The 17,281-nt window shown below is 47.0% G+C and overlaps 1 protein-coding gene across 6 annotated transcripts in view; it reads left to right on the top strand.

The window, feature by feature from the left end:
• The window catches only part of DAB2I (DAB2 interacting protein), a 217,053-nt gene that overhangs the window by 93,698 nt on the left and 106,074 nt on the right, over positions 1–17,281 (top strand). The gene's annotated exons all lie outside the window — the stretch shown is intronic.

A 17,281-nucleotide genomic window follows, 5' to 3' on the forward strand; every position in this document is an offset into this window, starting at 1 on the left:
TATTTGGGGGAGAGCAGGTGTGGGGTGCAGAATAGGAAAGCATTGGAGAAGTTTGGTGAAAATGGAGGTGCAAGAAAAGCTTGGATTTCCCATTAACTGTCGATACAGTCATGGTTCCACCTGGTATCTAGAAACCTGTTCACAATTGTAGGTTTAGCAGCAAACAGGGTGGGATGAGTGTCTCTCCCCATCAGTAGCAGCCTCTGAACTCTCCTGGGACCCTGAGCTTCAGAGAACCCAGGCTGTGGTCCTCCTCCCCTCCCCCAACTTTGGCAATGCCGTCTGCAGTGGCACGGGCCGGTTTTACTAGCACAGGGAGTGCTCCGGCTCCTGTGTGTCGGGGAACATTCTGGAAGAGGCTCCTAAGTTATGGAAGGTCCCCAGGAGACAGACCACCAGTTTGGGCCAAACCCCTCCATCTACATTAAACAACAACAACAACAACAACAATAATGTTTATGGCCAGGAACCATGGTTTATGCCTGTAATCCCAGCACTTTGGGAGGCCAAGGCGGGAGGATCACTTGAGGCCAGAAGTTTGAAACCAGCCTGGGCAACATAGTGAGACCCCATCTCTACAAAAAATGTTAAAATTAGCCAGTTGCGGTGGCACGGGCCTGTGATGTTATCTACTTAAAAGGTTGAGGTTGGAAGATTGCCTGGGCCTGGGAATTCCAAGCTGTGATGATCTATGATTGCACCACTGCACTCCACCCTGGGCAACAGAGTGAGACCCTGTTTCGGGAAAAAAAAAAAAAAAAAAAAACCAAAACACCCAACTCCTAAGATTACAAAAAACAGTAAATATCTATTACAGAACAGAAGAAAAATAAAAATCACCTTTAATCTGGCACCCACCAATAAGCTCTGGGATCATTGAGGGGTTATTTCCATCCCTTCCCCTTCTTTTCTCTAAGTTTTAAAAAATTCTAAAATATTTGAAAGTAGTAGAGAAAAGCATAGAAAATAATATTGCAGACAGTCACCTCTCAGGTTGAACAAACCTTAACATAGCCATACCTGCCTCTCTTCTCTTTTTTGTCTTTCTTAGAAATAGAAATGATTCAGGTCCAGGAATCAGCACAGTGTGGTCTACTGGCCAAACCCAGCCCCTCATCTGTTTCTGTATGACTTGTGAAGCCAAGAATAGTTTTTACATTTTTAAAGGTTGGAACAAAAAGTCAGAAGAAGAAGAACGTAGGGAATTATATGAAATTCAAATTTCAATGCCCATAAATAAAGTTTTATTGGAACACAGCCATGTTCATTCATTTATGTATTGTCTATAGCTGCTTTCACGCTACAATGGCAGAGTTGAATAGCTGAGACAGAGACCATATGGACTTGTAAGCCTGAAATATTTGCTATCTGGCCTTTTATGGAAAGTTTGATGATGCCCGAGATATAGCTAAAGCCACCTACTCTCTCTCCAGGGATAACTGGTCACCTAAAGGTGGTGGGTATCCTGACTACATGTGCTTTCTGCTTTTACATTGAAGCCTATGTGTATGCTTCCAAGTGTGTCGAATTGCATTGTGTGTTTAAAAATGGATATGGTGAAATTGCACGTGGCAGAGAGGAGCAAACACATATGGACACCCTGAGACCTCGTTAGTTTCCTGAACTCCAGCAGCACGGAATAAATGCCAGCTCTCTGCCAGCCCTGGAATAGGCCCTGCAGCTGCAGAGAAAAGAATCGTGGGAAGAAAACTCCAGAATAAAAAATGGGGAAAGTGACACTGCTGACTCAAATTACTAGAAATCCTCAGAAAGTAAAGAAGGAAAAAGAAACTCAAGGTTGAGAGAAGACTTTGGGCCGATGAATTCATCCTTGGAGTGTTCAGGAAATCCAGAGATTTTTGGAAGGCTGAGAATTCTTTGGAAGTGAGGCGTGTCTGGAGATAAGGAATAGGAAGCATGGACTGTCAAAAGCAATTGTTAGGGGGCTCAAGTAGAGAAGCAAAAGGAAAAGCTGGGGAGGTTGACAGATGCTGAAAACCTTGTAGGATTTATGCTAGGCTATACTAGACTCTTAACGCGGCCAACCAGAGGCCAATGAGCGCGCAAACCCTTGCACTGTCCTTGCGGAAGGGCCCTACCCAGCATCCTGGGATGTAACTGGGAAGGACGCGTCTCATTAGCTCCTCTGCCCCACTTCTGGAGTACCAGCTCCAAGACAAACAGGTCCCCTCTGAGGAGCTGCTGTGCCCTGCCCCTGAGTGCTCTATGTTGAGGATCCTCTGGGCTTGAACGGTGGCCTGGATGCTGAGCCCTCCACAGTTGTCCCCATGTCCCTCTCCCACCAGACGGCATCCCCCAGCAACAGTGGGCAACATCCTCTGACTCTGAACCACCTCCTGAGCTTAGGGACCATTGGAACTCGGATCCCAGCTCCCTTAAGGAGACAGCAGGGTATCACAGTTCCATGGCCTTGGGACACTGTACCTGTACCACCTCCAAACTCAACATCTTGAAAACAAAATGTGAAATCAACATCCCTCATCTTTTTCTGCCGGGTAGCTGGGACTGAGCTGGGCCCTGGGGATGTAGAGAGAGGCCAAGGGCTGGGCGCGAACTCAGCTTCCCGAGTGACTTGGGAACGCTGTCTTCTCACTCATCTCTGCATAGTGCCATTCCTTCCCCACATTAGGGAAACCCTTAGATTCAGAGATATCCAGGCTTGAATCCTGTTTTCAATGTTTCCTAGCTGTAAGGTCATGTTTTGAACTTTAGTTTCCTCAGATTAAAGGGGAGCTGATGTTTCTTAATTCAGGAGTCAGTTTTAGGATAAAAATACAAATACATGGCACAGTTATTATCTCTCTTAGATCTGTTTCCCCACATTTCCTGGTGATCCATTTATATTACTTAGAGAGCTAGTTGTTTTAGAACTATTTGTTGAAAAACATATCTTTTCCAGCATCAATTTACCTCAGCACTGTTTTTGAAAATCAATTGCCCCATGTATGTATGGGTCTATTTCTAGACTCTATTCTGTTCCATTGATCTGTATGTCTACCCTTATGCTAATACTACACTGTTTTGTAAATTAGCTATATTTCAAGACCAAAGTACTTCTTGAGACCGGGTAATATAGTCCCCCAACCTGTTTCTTCTTTCTCAAGTTTGTTTGGCTGTCTAGGTCCTTTGGTTTGCCATCTAAACTTAAAATTCATCTTGTCAGTGTCCTCAAAATTTTTATTTTGGATTTTGATTAGGATTACGTTGACTCTATGGATCAGTTTGCGGAGAAATGCCAACTAAGCAGTAGTGAGTCTTCCAACCCTTGAATGTAGTATGTCTCTTTATTTAGATCCTTAGTGTCTCTCAGCGGAGTTTCTGAGTTATTAGCCTGTTATGTGTTAAATTTATTAAGTAGATTTTGGTGCTCTTGGCTAATCACTGAAGCAGCTGAGATTTTACTCTACTTGCAGCTAACAAGTTAAACAGGTAGTTTCATGAGTGCCGGCGGAAGATATGAGACACCTGGGTCAGAGACAAAGGACTCTATGATTCATGGCGTAGCAGGCAGCATAAGCTTCAGGTTTATATCAGTTCCCTTTCCTGCTAACTTCCTAGGGCTGTTGTAGAACATAAAATCATCTATGCTAGAACATAAAATCATGATCTATTCTAGAACATAAAATGATCTTCTCTGTAGCTTTCCCAAATTATAACCTCATGTCCCTTACAGGATCTGATACACAGTCTGAGTCAACTGTTCTGGAGGCTAAAAATTACACAAAAGACTGAAATTCAGTTTTGTTTTAGTATCAAGTCATTAAATTAGAACCTTGGAGATAAGTTAAAAATTGACTTCCAAGTTGCCATATACAGAAAGGTAAAGAAAGTTTCAAAATTATGTGGAAAAACCAACACGTACATACTTAAAACTTTATGCCTGTTTATATTTGTTAGAAAAAATAAGCCTATTATTTCATATAGTCATGTTGTCCTAATTTAATAATATAGATTTCAAATAAACATGGGTTGGACATGGTGGCTCATGCTTGTAATCCCAGCACTTTGGGAGGCCAAGGCCGGAGGGAGGATTGCCAGAGGCCAGGAGTCGGAGGCCACCCTGGCCAACAGAGTGAGACCCCCATCTCTAATGAAAATAAATAAAGAAAAGAACAAAAGTGCAGAACATTACTAAGGTGGAAATTTTTGGGGAAAATAGTTTACAGTTAATGAATGAAATGAAAAATAAGATGAATTTAATAATACATGTGGATATTTAGGTTTTGATAATCATGGTTCCCTCTGGAGTGCTATAATTAGAACTTATATACCCTAAAGAAGTATTATTGATGTAATTAGTACCTATACTAAAGGTAAAATACACAGAGTGTGGAGTGACTGTATGAAAGGATAACATGTATACAGATGTGAAAACATCTCCAAGCTATATTATGAAATAAGCAACCAAGGTACCCTATATTTTTGTGGTTTTCAAGCTCTATCACATATGTCTTTTGATAACAAGTGCATTATGGAGAAAGAATAAAGCTTACCTTACATGGGAATAAGTGTGATATTTCTAAAAGGAAGCTCTTCTCTTTCATTAAGGCAGTTGCAGATTTGAAGGAGGAGAGATGGGAGCCCTTGAAAGTCCACAGTCCTGAATCAGCTGATGATCTGAACCTCTATCCCTCTATCTTTACTTTAATGTAACTAGAATATGTTGCGCCTCGATCCATGGATGTATTAGTGCCTGTGACTGCTGTAACAAATTACCAGAAACTTGTAACTTGAAGCAGCAGGAAGTTATTATCTTACAGTTCTGGGGGACAGAAGTCTGAAATCATTTTAGCTGGGCTAAAAGCAAGGTGTCAGCAGGGCTGCACTCCTTGAGGCTCTGGGGAAGAATCCATTTCCTTGCTTTTGCCAGCCTCTGGAAGTTGCCTGGTTCCTTGTCTCATAGCCCCGTGTCACTCCCACCTCTGCTTCCATCATCACATCGCTTTCTCTGACCTGCCTATCTTCTTCTTGTAAAGACCCCTGTGATTATTTTAGGCCCACCCAGGTAATCTAAGATAATCTCCTCATCTCCTTAATTGAATCATATCTGCAAAGTCCCTTTTGCCATATATGGTGACATATCACAGGTTCTAGGGATTAGGACACATGGTTCTTTGAGGGCCATTATTCTGCGTAGCACAGGTGGGTAAGGTTTAGTAACCTCCAAGCAACACCTTTCCTCCCTGTCCCAGAGAGGGGTGCCTAAAGACTGAGCTAGAAAAAGTGTGCAGTGACATGTTCTCAATCATAAGTGGGAGTTGAACAATGAGAACACATGGACACAGGGAGGGGAACATCACACACCAGGGCCTGTCGGGGGTAGGGGGCTAAGGGGAGGGAGAGCATGAGGACCGATACCTAATGCATGCAGGGCTTAAAACCTAGATGACAGGTTGATGGGTGCAGCAAACCACCATGGCACATGTATACCTATGTAACAAACCTGCACGTACTGCACATGTGTCCCAGAACTAAAAGTAAAATTAAAAAAAAAAGAAAGAAAAAGTGTGCAGTGGGAGCCAGGAGAGCTGCCAATTTATCAGTGCATTATTTCAGCAAATTCTTTATCTGGCTTCATCCCCCATCCCAAGCTCCAAAACACACACACACACACACACACACACACACACACACACACACACGCACTCTCAAAAGAGACGTACGCAGAGGCATAAGCTGGACAGCTCTTCGTCTGGAAAGTTCCAACAATCTCAAGATTCCATGACTTGTTGCATGGTGTTTTTTGTTTGTTTTTGAGACAGAGTCTCGCTCTGTCACCCAGGCTGGAGTGTAGTGGTGCCATCTTGGCTCACCGCAACCTCTGCCTCCCTGGTTCAAGCGATTTTCCTGCCTCAGCCTCCTGAGTACCTGGGATTACAGGTGTGCGCCACCATGCCCAACTAACTTTTTGTCTTTTTAGTAGAGACCGTGTTGGCCAGGCTGGTCTCCAACTCCTGACCTCAAATGATCCACCTACCTCGGCCTCCCAAAGTGCTGGGATTATAGGCGTGAGCCACCACGCCCGGCCTGCATGGTGTTTTTTACCTTTGGCTTCCTGCTCAGTTCACCTGGCTCCTCCCTCGGGGAGCACTAGCCAGTTCACTTTCCACTTGCGAGCTGTTTCCCCACCCACAGGTATGTTTCTGATTCCTGATCTTTGGACTTCTCTGATCCACTTTTTCTTTCTTCCTTTTTTTTTTTTTTCTTTTTCTTTTATTTGGATGGAGTTTCACTCTTGTTGCCCAGGCTGGAGAGCAGTGACGGGGTCTCGACTTACTGCAACCTCTGCTTCCCAGGTTCAAATGATTCTCCTGCCTCAGCCTTCTGAGTAGTTGGGATTACAGGTGTATGTCACCACACCCAGCTAATTTTTCGTTTTGTTGTTGTTGTTGTTGTTTTAATACAGATTCAGTTTCGCCATGTTGGCGAGGCTGGTCTTGAACTCCTGACCTCAAGTGATCCGCCCGCCTCAGCCTCTCAAAGTGTTGGGATTACAGGCGTGAGCCACCATGCCCGGCCAGATCCACTTTTTTCTAACTGGCCATTTGTATTAGTATGTTTTCACGCTGCTGATAAAGACATACCTGAGACTGGGAAGAAAAAGAGGTGTAATTGGATTTACAGTTCCACATGGCTGGAGAGGACTCAGAATCATGGCAGGAGGTGAAAGGTACTTCTTACATGGTGGTGGCAAGAGAAAATGAGAAAGATGCAAAACCGGAAACCCCTGATAAACCCATCAGAACTCATGAGACTTATTCACCACCTCCAGAACAGTATGGGGAAACCGCCCCCATGATCTAAATTATCTCTCACTGGGTTCCTCCCACAACATGTGGGAATTATGGGAGTATAATTCAAGATGACATTTGAGTGGGGACACAGAGCCAAATCATATCACCATTTGAGCTGTTGTTGATTTTTATTTTATTTTTTATTATTATTATTTTTTGAGACAGTGTCTTGCTCTGTCTCCAGGCTGTAGTGCAATGGTGCGATCTCGGCTCACTACAACCCCCCGCCTCCCGGGTTCAAGCGATTCTCCTGCCTCAGCCTCCCAAGCAGTTAGGATGACATGCATGTATTACCACACTTGGCTAAATTTTTAACTTTTCTTAGAGATGGTGGTCTCGCTGTGCTACCCGGGCTGGTTTTGAACTCCTGGCCTCAAGCAGCCTTCCTGCCTCGGCCTCCCAAAGTGCTGGGATTACAGGTGTGAGCCACCACGCCCAGGCTGTTGTTGATTTTAATTTGTTTTGTTTTCTGATTTTGTTTTTTCTCTTCCTTCTATTCTTTTCTCTTCAGATGTATTCAGCGAGTGCAGTTTGTGCTGAGTCATATCACCTATTTGTATTTTAATTTTACTATTAGTTTTTGGAAGTCTTAATTATTTTTCATTCAGGAAATGGTACAGTCATCTGTTTCCATTCATAGCCCATCCCCTTCTCCAAAGAGAACGTCTGATAACAAGTTTCTGGCTACTGTGTAATATGATATTTTTCTATGTAAGTGCATGCACATGTAAACAAAGTAAAACATCATATTAATCACATAGAAAGCCTTACTTTTTTTTTTTTTGGAGACAGAGTCTTGCTTTGTCACCCAGGCTGGAGTTCAGTGGTGTGATCTTGGCTCACTGCAACCTCCACCTCCTGGGTTCAAGCAATTCTCATGCCTCAGCCTCCCAAGTAGCTAGGTTTACAGGCATCCACCACCAGGCCCAGCTAATTTTTGTATTTTTAGTAGAGACGTGGTTTTGCCATGTTGGCCAGGCTGAGTGTTGGCTAGGCTGATCTCGAACTCCTGTCCTCAAGCAATCTGCCCGCCTTGGCCTCCCAAAGTGCTGGGATTACAGACGTGAGCTACCGCGCCCAGCCAGCCTTACTTTTTATTTTGAAATAATTATAGATTTACAAGCAATTGCAAAACCAGTATGGAGAAGTCCCAAGAACCCAGTTTTCTCTGATGGTTGCATCTTACATAACTATAGGAGAGATCCTCCAGCTGCAGTTCCTTCTAGCCAAAGACCCACCGAGAACGCACCTCTAGCTGAGTAAATTGCATTTATTACTCACTGCAGTGAGGGAGAGCACACACCATGGGGCATCTCGGTAAGAGATGTGTTAGGTGTTAGGAGTGTGTTAGGAAGAACCTAGTGTAGAATTTGGGTTTTGGTTGGGTGATTTGGGGGAGGTTGAAGGGAGTAGGTTTCACACTAGATGAATTGCGTCTGCTGTCAGAAGGCAGAAGCAAGTCTGTAATTGCGCAGCTTGAGTCCTATCACTAGGAAGAGGAGACTAGCGTTGGGGGCTAAAGCTATGATTGGTGAAGCAGCAGCAGTCACTGATTTCAGCCAAGAGAGGGTGATGGTCGGTATTTTGTGGGTGGCACCGTGACCTTGTCTTTATGGGTTACTTAAAAATTATGAAGTGACCTTGTTTTGTCTCACTTTATCATAGCCTCAGAGTAACCTTGTCTGAGGTTGTATCTTGTGTGATTATGTCTAAATGGAGAATAACATGGCATAGCTGTGCATGCCAAGCCAGCTTCCCGATGTCAGGGGCTTTTATTTCTGATCTTTCATGGACATTGGTACCATGCATACGTATAGTTCTCTGCCATTTCATCATGTATGTAGATTTGAGTAACTACCACTGCAGTCATCATCCACCACGAAGACTTCGCTCGTGCGGCCCCTTTAACATCATATCCACCTGCCTACCCTAACCCCACCATCCCTAACGCCTGGCAACCACTAATCCGTTTTCCATCTCTATTGCTTTATTCCTTTGAAAATGCCGTGTACACGGAATCATACACTATGTAACCTTTTGATACTGACTTTCCTTGCTCAGCATAATGCCCAGGAGATCCATCCAAGATGTCCTGTGTATCAATAGTGTGTTTCTTTTTTAGGGCTAAGTAGTGTTCCATAGTGTGTGTATTCGTTTTCTATGACTGCTGTAACGAGTTAAAACTTAGTGGCTTAAACAACACAGGTTTTTAATCTTACAGCTCTGTAAGTCAGAACTCTGGCATGGATCTTGCCAGACCAAAATCAAGGTGTCAGTAGGCTGCGTTCTTTTCCAAAGGCTGTAGGGAAAAACCCATTTTATTGCTAATTCCTTGCTAGGGGAATTCAATTCCAAGTGGTTGTAAGACTAAGGTTTCTGTTTTCTTGCTGGCTATCAGCTGAGGGCTGTTCCCAGTTTCTAGATCGAGGCCACCCACATTCCTTGGCTTGTGACCACCTCTGTCTATGTCAAAGCTGGCAACAGCAGATGGAATTCCTCTCAGGCTTAGAGTTTCTCCTGCCTCTTTCCTAATCACATTTCTCTGACTCACCTTCTTGCTTCCCTCTTCCACATTTAAGAATGCATATCATTTGGCCAGGCACAGTGGGTCACGCCTGTAATCCAAGCACTTTGGTAGACCCAGGCTGGTGGATCACTTGACATCAGGAGTTCGGGGCCAGCCTAGCCAATATGGTGAAACCCTGTCTCTACTAAAAATACAGAAATTAGGCCGGGCGCAGTGGCTCAGGCCTGTAATCCAAGCACTTTGGGAGGCTGAGGTGGGAGGATCACGAGGTCAAGAGATCGAGACCATCCTGGCCAACATGATGAAACCCCGTCTCTACTAAAAATACAAAAATTAGCTGGGCATGGTGGCGGACACCTGTAGTCCCAGCTACATGGGATGCTGAGGCAGGAGAATCACTTGAACCCAGGAGGTGGTGGTTGCAGTGAGCCGAGATCATGCCACTCCACTCCAGCCTGGCAACAGAGCGAAACTCCGTCTCAAAAAAAAAAAAAAAAAAAGAAACCAAAAATACAAAAATTAGCCAGGCATGGTGGTGCATGCCTGTAATCCCAGCTGTTCAGGAGACTGAGGCAAGAGAATTCCTTGAACCCGGGAGGTGAAGGTTGCAGTGAGCTGAGATTGCAGCACTGCACTCTAGCCTGGGTGACCGACCTAGAATACATCTCAAAACAACAACAACAACAAACTCATATCATTAGATTATTCTCACCTCGATAATTCAGGATAATCTCCCATCTCAAAATCCTTAACCTCAGCCACATCTGCCAAGGTCCTTTTGCCACGTAAGGCAACATTCACAGGTTCTGGGAATTAGAGTGTGGACTTCTTTGGGGTACCGTCATTCTGCCTTACTCATCCTGGATGCAGCACAGTTTAACCATTCACCTGTAGAAGGAGGTTTGGTTGTTTCCAGTTTTGGGGCTATTAAAAATAAAGCTGCTATGAACATTCTTGTTAAAAAAAAGGTGTATAAGTGGATTGCACAGTGTTTCCTTTTGCAACTGATTTTTTTTACTGAACGTCATATTTCTGAGTTTTATTCATGTTGATCTCTATAGCTCTAGGCCCTTTGTAGTGCCATTGTGTTCCATGTGAATACTATCCCCCCCTTGCTTGCTGTGTGATGTTCTACTGAATGACTGTTCCCCTATTGGTGGACATTTAGGTTACTTCTAACTTTTCTCTGCTACAAAGAGTGCTGCGGTCAGTATCTTTGTGCAGATCTCCACGTGTGCAGGATGAAGCAGTTTTCTAGACTGGATGTGTAGGAAGGAAGGTTCTGGCCCTAGCACATATGTGTTGTCGGTTTCTACTGGCTATTGTGTAATTGTTCTTCAAGCCCTTTTCACTCCACCAGCAGTGATGAAAGTGTAATGTGCATCTCTGCCAACATTTGGAGTCAGTTCTTTTTAATTTCTAGACTGGTTTCTTTTTCATTTCTTTTAATTAATTTCTTTTAAATTATGGACTGGCCTAGGACCTTTCCAAAAGGTATGAAATAGCATCTGAGAGTTTTAATTTGCATTTTCCCGATCACTGCCGAGGACACAGGGACACCCCTGTCCAACACCTCCTCGTTCTACACCCTTGCCAACTTCTTTTCTCCTGACACTAGCGTTAGAGGTTGCTGCCTCTACCTGCTTTTAAGCATTAAGATCTGGGCAGTGCAACCCGACAACTGAAATTTGGTGTCTTGTCTGAAATTACAGGATGTTCCTCAGGCCGCCATGTTTCCATGGGAACAAGTAACAGTCATCCTTCATGATTAGGTGGTATCCATGGTAACCAAGCCAGCAGCATTTGAATGAAACTGATTTTATTTATTTTTTGCAAACATATGAAGGTTAAAATGCATTTCTCCGGCTGTGGCTTCCAAGAATAGGAAGACAGCCTGGTAAATAGGAAGACAGCCTGGTAAATGTCCTCCAATAGGAGGACAGCCTCCTAGTGGAAAGGGGATCCAGGATCAGCTGGTCCCATGCCTAATTTTGCAGACTAGGTGACTGAGAGGTCACATTGTGTGACAGAAGTCACACAATGAGTCTGGGCCGAGGAGGAAAGACTCCTGGATCAAGCTCAGAGGTCTGGGGCGGGCTCTTAAGAGATCGGCTGGGTCTCCCTTCCCATGATCTAGCCCTAGGAATGCCACCTTCATACTGTGTGATCTTAACAGATTCACTTAACCTCTCTGGGTTTCTACTGGCACCAGCTGTGGTGCTAGACCTATGGGACCATGAGGCCAGGCCTCCCAGTGTCTGTTTGCCCAAATTAGAAAAGATTTTCTACAAAATCAAAGGCCAAAGGCAGCATGCTGGGGCCTAGGACCCCAAGGCTGAACTCCCAGGGTCCAGAATTAGGACTCAGGGTCGGTTCCCTGCCTTCTTTTCCTGTTTAAAATAGAGGGTGTGTGTGTTTTTACTTGGTGCCAAGGACTGGAGATGACCATTGCTCTTACTCCCTGACCATTAGATTGATGAAATCAGCTCAGAGAGGGAAAGGGGCAGCCATGGAGTCACACAGCAGAGTGAGGGTTGAATCCCCGCTCCTGGTGTCAGCTTGGCCCCTCATCCGACCCCATGCTCCATGTCTCCTCCACCTTCTCTGGGGCTGGAAGTGGGGGTTTGGGGGCCGTTTAAGGGACTCTCAGCATATACTCTTGCTTCTTCCCTGGAGGACTTTTAGAGGAAGTCACTTTTGCTTCTAGGAACTTAGTTTCCCCATCTGGAAAGTGGACTCACTACAGAGCTGCCCAGGTTGTCCTGTGGGATTACATCTGAAAGGGTCCAGAACATGCATTCTCAGCGGAGGTGAGATTGCCCCCAAGTGGGCAAAAAGTTGGTTCTTGGACTGGAAGATGAAAAAAAAAAACCTTTCTGTACAAAGCCCAGTATATACATTTAGCGCATAAAAGATGCTGTATGTCTGTGATATTAAAATTTTATGGAGGGGAAATTAGGAAAAAAGTGTCTAAGAAGACTTTTAAGGGAGAGCGACAATGAAAAAACATTGAGAAACCCAGCGATCCATGTGTTTGTTAACTTTGTGTTTAGAGCTTACGGCAGGCGGCTGGCTCCTTGGGGAAGGTGTTTGGGGTGTCGGGTCAGGAGAGAGCCTGGCCTGGCCCAGACTCTGCCCTTGATGTTCAGTGTGACCACGGGCACACCACAGCTCCTCTCAGGGCCTGATTTCCCCATCTGTGGATAAAGGAGGTCCCATCAGCTCCATGGGTGACTCCCAGGCAGTTGAGCTCCCACCTGGCGGATCAGTTCGGGGTTTGGAGAAAAGCAGGTGGTGCCTCAGACTATGGTGATTAGAGGAGCGTTTAATAGAGGGGCTGCTTACGAAGGTGTGGGCAGGCCTCGGGAACACAGGGGCAGTACAGGACCCCAAAGCTAGGGACAGCAGGGGCTGCTTCCCTGAGGCCCTGCGGAGGAGGGGAGAGCGTGGTTGCTGGGAAGAAAAGGTCCAGAAGAGAAGGTCATCCTGATGGTGGCTGGACCTTCCGTGGAGGAGGCAGGCAGCCCAGACGACTCTCCTCCCTCCCCTCATCTCTTGCCAGGGCTCCTCTTTGGCCAAACCACATGGAAGCTGAGGGTCTAGAAGCTCAGATAATAGAGTCTGTACAGGCCAGTGCCCTGGAGCAGAAGGCAGTGTGCAGAGAGGTGGAGAATGGAACTAGGGGCCACACAGGAGACACCTGGGAAGGTGCCCCAGGTTCCCCTCCAGCTTTGTATGGAGTGCAGGCCTTGCCCTGGTGTGGGCTGGGAGAGTGGGGAGGTCAGGGGGGAGAGCCAGCCACCCTGTGCAGGAGGGAGAGTGGGTGCCTATCCTCCGCCCCCCTGGGCTCCTTGCTTGCCTTCCTATCTTCTCAGGTGGAGGGGTGTAGCCAGGGCTTCTGAATGGACGTTTTAGACTATTTTGGGAGCACTCTTTTCGTTTCTTTTTTCTTTTTTTTTTTTTTTTGAGACAGAGTCTCGCTCTGTCTCCCAGGCTGGAGTGCAGTGGCCAGATCTCGGCTCACTGCAAGCTCCACCTCCCAGGTTCACGCCATTCTCCTGCCTCAGCCTCCCGAGTAGCTGGGACTACAGGCGCCCGCCACCTCGCCCGGCTAATTTTTTTGTATTTTTAGTAGAGACGGGGTTTCACCGTGTTAGCCAGGATGGTCTCGATCTCCTGACCTCGTGATCCGCCCGCCTCGGCCTCCCAAAGTGCTGGGATATCAGGCGTGAGCCACTGCACCTGGCCGAAAGCACTCTTTTCTATAGACCTGTTGTTGAGGGGATCATGCACATGTTTCTTTCCTTCTGGTCTTAGCTTCATCATCTATCAGATGGGAGGTTGGACCAAGCAGCCTCTGAGAGCTTCCTGCTCAGACCCAGGAGGCAAGAGGCAGGATTCTGGGCATCGGTGTTGGTCTCAGTGGAAAGACATCCTCACTGGGCACCCAGCGTTCTACCAGGGGACTCCATGTGCCTCTTGCCTATAGTGGTGAGGGCCCACCTACCCAGGAAAGTGTAAAGCTGTGGCCAGGGGTGTGGGGTGTGTGTGTGTGTGTGTGTGTGTGTGTCAGGTGAGGGAGGGTAGTTCCTGGAAGCTCCAGCTCCTGTTGTCCTGGTGATCCCAAGACCCCTGTGGGGCAGCCTGACTCTGCCAGCCAGGTTCCATAACTGCAGTGGGTACCCCGTGTTTGTTGGTTTGATGGAGGAACTTTGAGCACTGCAGGGTGCCTGGCTCTGGGTGGGGGTGGGAAACAGACAACCCATCTTCCTGCCGAGACGCCAAGGAGCAAGTCTGCAAGGCTGACTGATGTGCGGGGTTGTGAGTCATTCTGCCTAAAGTGATCTGGGCGCCCCCAGCATTGCCCCAGAGCTCAAAGGATGACAGTTCCCACAGGAAGCCATTCCAGGGAAGAGAATGCTAGGGAGAGGGGAGAGCATGGGCAAAGGTGTGGAGGTGGGACATTCCTACATCGTGGCAGGTACAGCGAAGAGGGTTAGCAAGAAAAGCCAGAGAGTTGTGTAAGGTAGAATGACCTTGGGTACCAGGGTGAGGAGTCCCTTCTTTCTGAGGGTGTTGAGGGCATTAGAAGCACTCGGGCTCAGGGTCCTGACTGTGCCTGGCACTGCCCATCTCCCGCTTCTACCACTTTCCCTAGGAGAGGTTGCTGAACCCAGGGGTCTGCCTCTGGCTAAGGTTTGCATCCCGAGACTAAGTCCTGAGTACCTCCTATGTGTTGGCCCCTTGGCTGGGTGTTGGGACCCATGGGACTCAGGGCTGAAGGAGCCATGGACTCCGTCCAGACACACTAGACCCTCATTCTTGCTCTAGTGCTCAGTAGCCCTGTGACCTTGGGCTGGTGACTGCACCCTGAGCCTAGCTTCTGCTCTAGTCATTGGCAGCTTGGCTGAGTGTAGCAGGTAGGACATAGGTTATGGGTGACAGCCTCCCAGAGGGAGGTGGCATGTGCTGTCACAGAGCACAGGAGGGTGCTCCAGGTGGGTGGTGCGAAGGGGTGAGAGATGAAGGCACACAGGAAAGCATGGGAAGAATTTTCCTAGCAAAACCTCCAGAAAGAGTGGTTAACCCTTGAGTGTGACTAGAGAGATTGTGGAGGAGGAGGTCCAAGGAAAGTTCTAAGTAGGAAGCACCGTGCGGGAAGAGCAAGGGCCTTAAGAGACGGATGGCGCCAGGCTGAGGATAAGCCATGTGGGAAGGGAGCTTTTCTGGAAGAGGCGCCTGGGGCTGGATGGTCTGGACCTGGTGTCAATGCCTGCCCCAGGCCTGCCTGGAGGTCAGTGGGCCTGAACCAGTCTCAGGATGGCTTTGCCTTCTTGGCCATGGGCCAAGGCTCAGGATGGAGCCTGTGCTTTTGTGGACTCCTGTCCATGTGACTGTGTGGAGGGAATGACCTGGAAAGCACACAGAGCCCCAGCATCCTGTTCTGCCTTCTGGAAAGTCTGCTCCTTGTGTGAACCCCACGTCACCTGGCCTGTGTGTGTGCACACATCCCCTGCTCAATGTGTACCTGGGGTGGGTCTGGGAGTGTACACATTGGAGAATCTGCATGAATATAAACATGCAAGTGTGTTTGTCTGGGCATTCCTGTCTCATTCCACACCCCTGTGTGTTCACACCTACCAGGGAAACCTCTGCCCTGTCCTTTTTTTCCCTTGTGAGTCAACAGGTCTTTCCCAGGCACCCCCCACGCACCAGGCTCCATGCAGGGTGCTGGGAGGTGGAGAGGCAGCCAGCTTAGGCGTGGGCGTTAGGAGTTCTGCAGACACACACATACACACACACTCACACACGCACACATACTGCAAATGAGAGCGTTGATAGGAGACTCAGATCTAGTTATTGCTATAGGAGCCAAAAGGGAGGCAAGAGCTGGAGGTAGAGGGGGTCACTCAGCACCTCCTCCAGGGACTGCAGGATGGACCAGGCTGGGGAAGGGTAGTAGGAAGAGAGTCCTCTGTTGGGGGCCACCTCTGGAGCAATGGCAAAGAGGCAGCTGGTGCCACACTGTTGTGGGGGAACCAGTGAGGAAAGTGGCCATGTTGGCAGGTTGGACAGACTCAGGAGGTTTTATGTAGGTGTGCGCAGGCCGTGGCTAAAAGTTTTCAATGAGCTGTCACCATTTAAGAATCAGAATACTTCATAGTTTGAAAAACCCAGATTATCAGCCTCTGTTGAACCATGGAAGCGATGGCTACCCTGAGCCCCTCCTTGTGATGTAGCAGTTAACCAGTTAGTGCTGAGTGGCTGGCTGCTTTCCTGGATTCTGGATTTCCTGCTGGCCTCTGTAGGCCTCCGAAGTTTACAGCCTCTGGAAAATAAGGTCTGAACTGGAAGCCAGAAGTCACAGATTCTCATGTTTGAAAAAACATGGGGGCTGACACAGTGACTGAGCCCTGTAATCCCAGCACTTTGGGAGGCCAAGGTGGGAGGAGTGCTTGAGGCCAGGAGTTTGAGACCAGCTTGGGCAACAAAGGAAGACCCCATCTCTACAATTTTTTTAAAAAAATTAGGTAGGTGTGGTGGGGTGCACCTGTGGTCCCAGCTACTTGGTAGGAGGCTGAGGCAGTAGGATTGCTTGAGCCTAGGAGTTCTAGGCTGGGTGAGCTATGATTGCATCACTGCGCTCCAGCCTGAGTGAAAGAGTGAGACCTTGTCTGTAAAACAAACAGAAAACTTGAGAAGTCATCAAGCTCCCCAAGTGTGGCATCCCAGGAAATGGCTGTTATCTGTCTGCTTGTATGCCTCCAGTGACAGGGAGCCCACCACATTACAAGGAGTAGGGGTTTAGGGGAATCTTTCCCCCGCTTTTTTTTTTTTTTTGAGACAGAGTCTCACTCTGTTGCCCAGGCTGGAGTGCAGTGGTATGATTTCGGGTCACTGCAACTTTCGCCTCCCAGATTCAAGTGATTCTCCCACCTCAGCCTCCTTAGTAGCTGGGATTACAGGTGCATGACACCACACCTGGCTAATTTTTGTATTTTTAGTAGAGACAGGGTTTCACCATGTTGGCCAGGCTGGTCTCAAACTCCTGACCTCAGGTGATCCTCCCGTCTCAACCTCCCAAAGTGCTGGGATTATAGGAGTGAGCCACAGCGCTAGGCCTTTTTTCCCCCTTTTTAAAAAGGTATGATAAAATATATAAAACATAAAAGTTATCATTTTAACTAGTTTTAAGTGTACAAGTCAGTGGCATGAAATCCATTTGTAATGTTCTGCAACCATCACCACTATCCAATTCCTAAAACTCTTCATCACCCTTCACAGAAACTCTGTACCATTAAGCCATAACTCCTGATCCCCTCTCTCTTCAGCCTCTGCTAACTTCAAATCTACTTTCTGTCTCTACGAATTGGCCTCTTCTAGATATTTCATATAAATGGGATAATACAAAATATGTCCTCTTGGGTTTCTCAGCGTA

Source organism: Macaca nemestrina, chromosome 14 (genome assembly GCF_043159975.1).
Source record: "Macaca nemestrina isolate mMacNem1 chromosome 14, mMacNem.hap1, whole genome shotgun sequence".
NCBI lineage: Eukaryota > Metazoa > Chordata > Mammalia > Primates > Cercopithecidae > Macaca > Macaca nemestrina.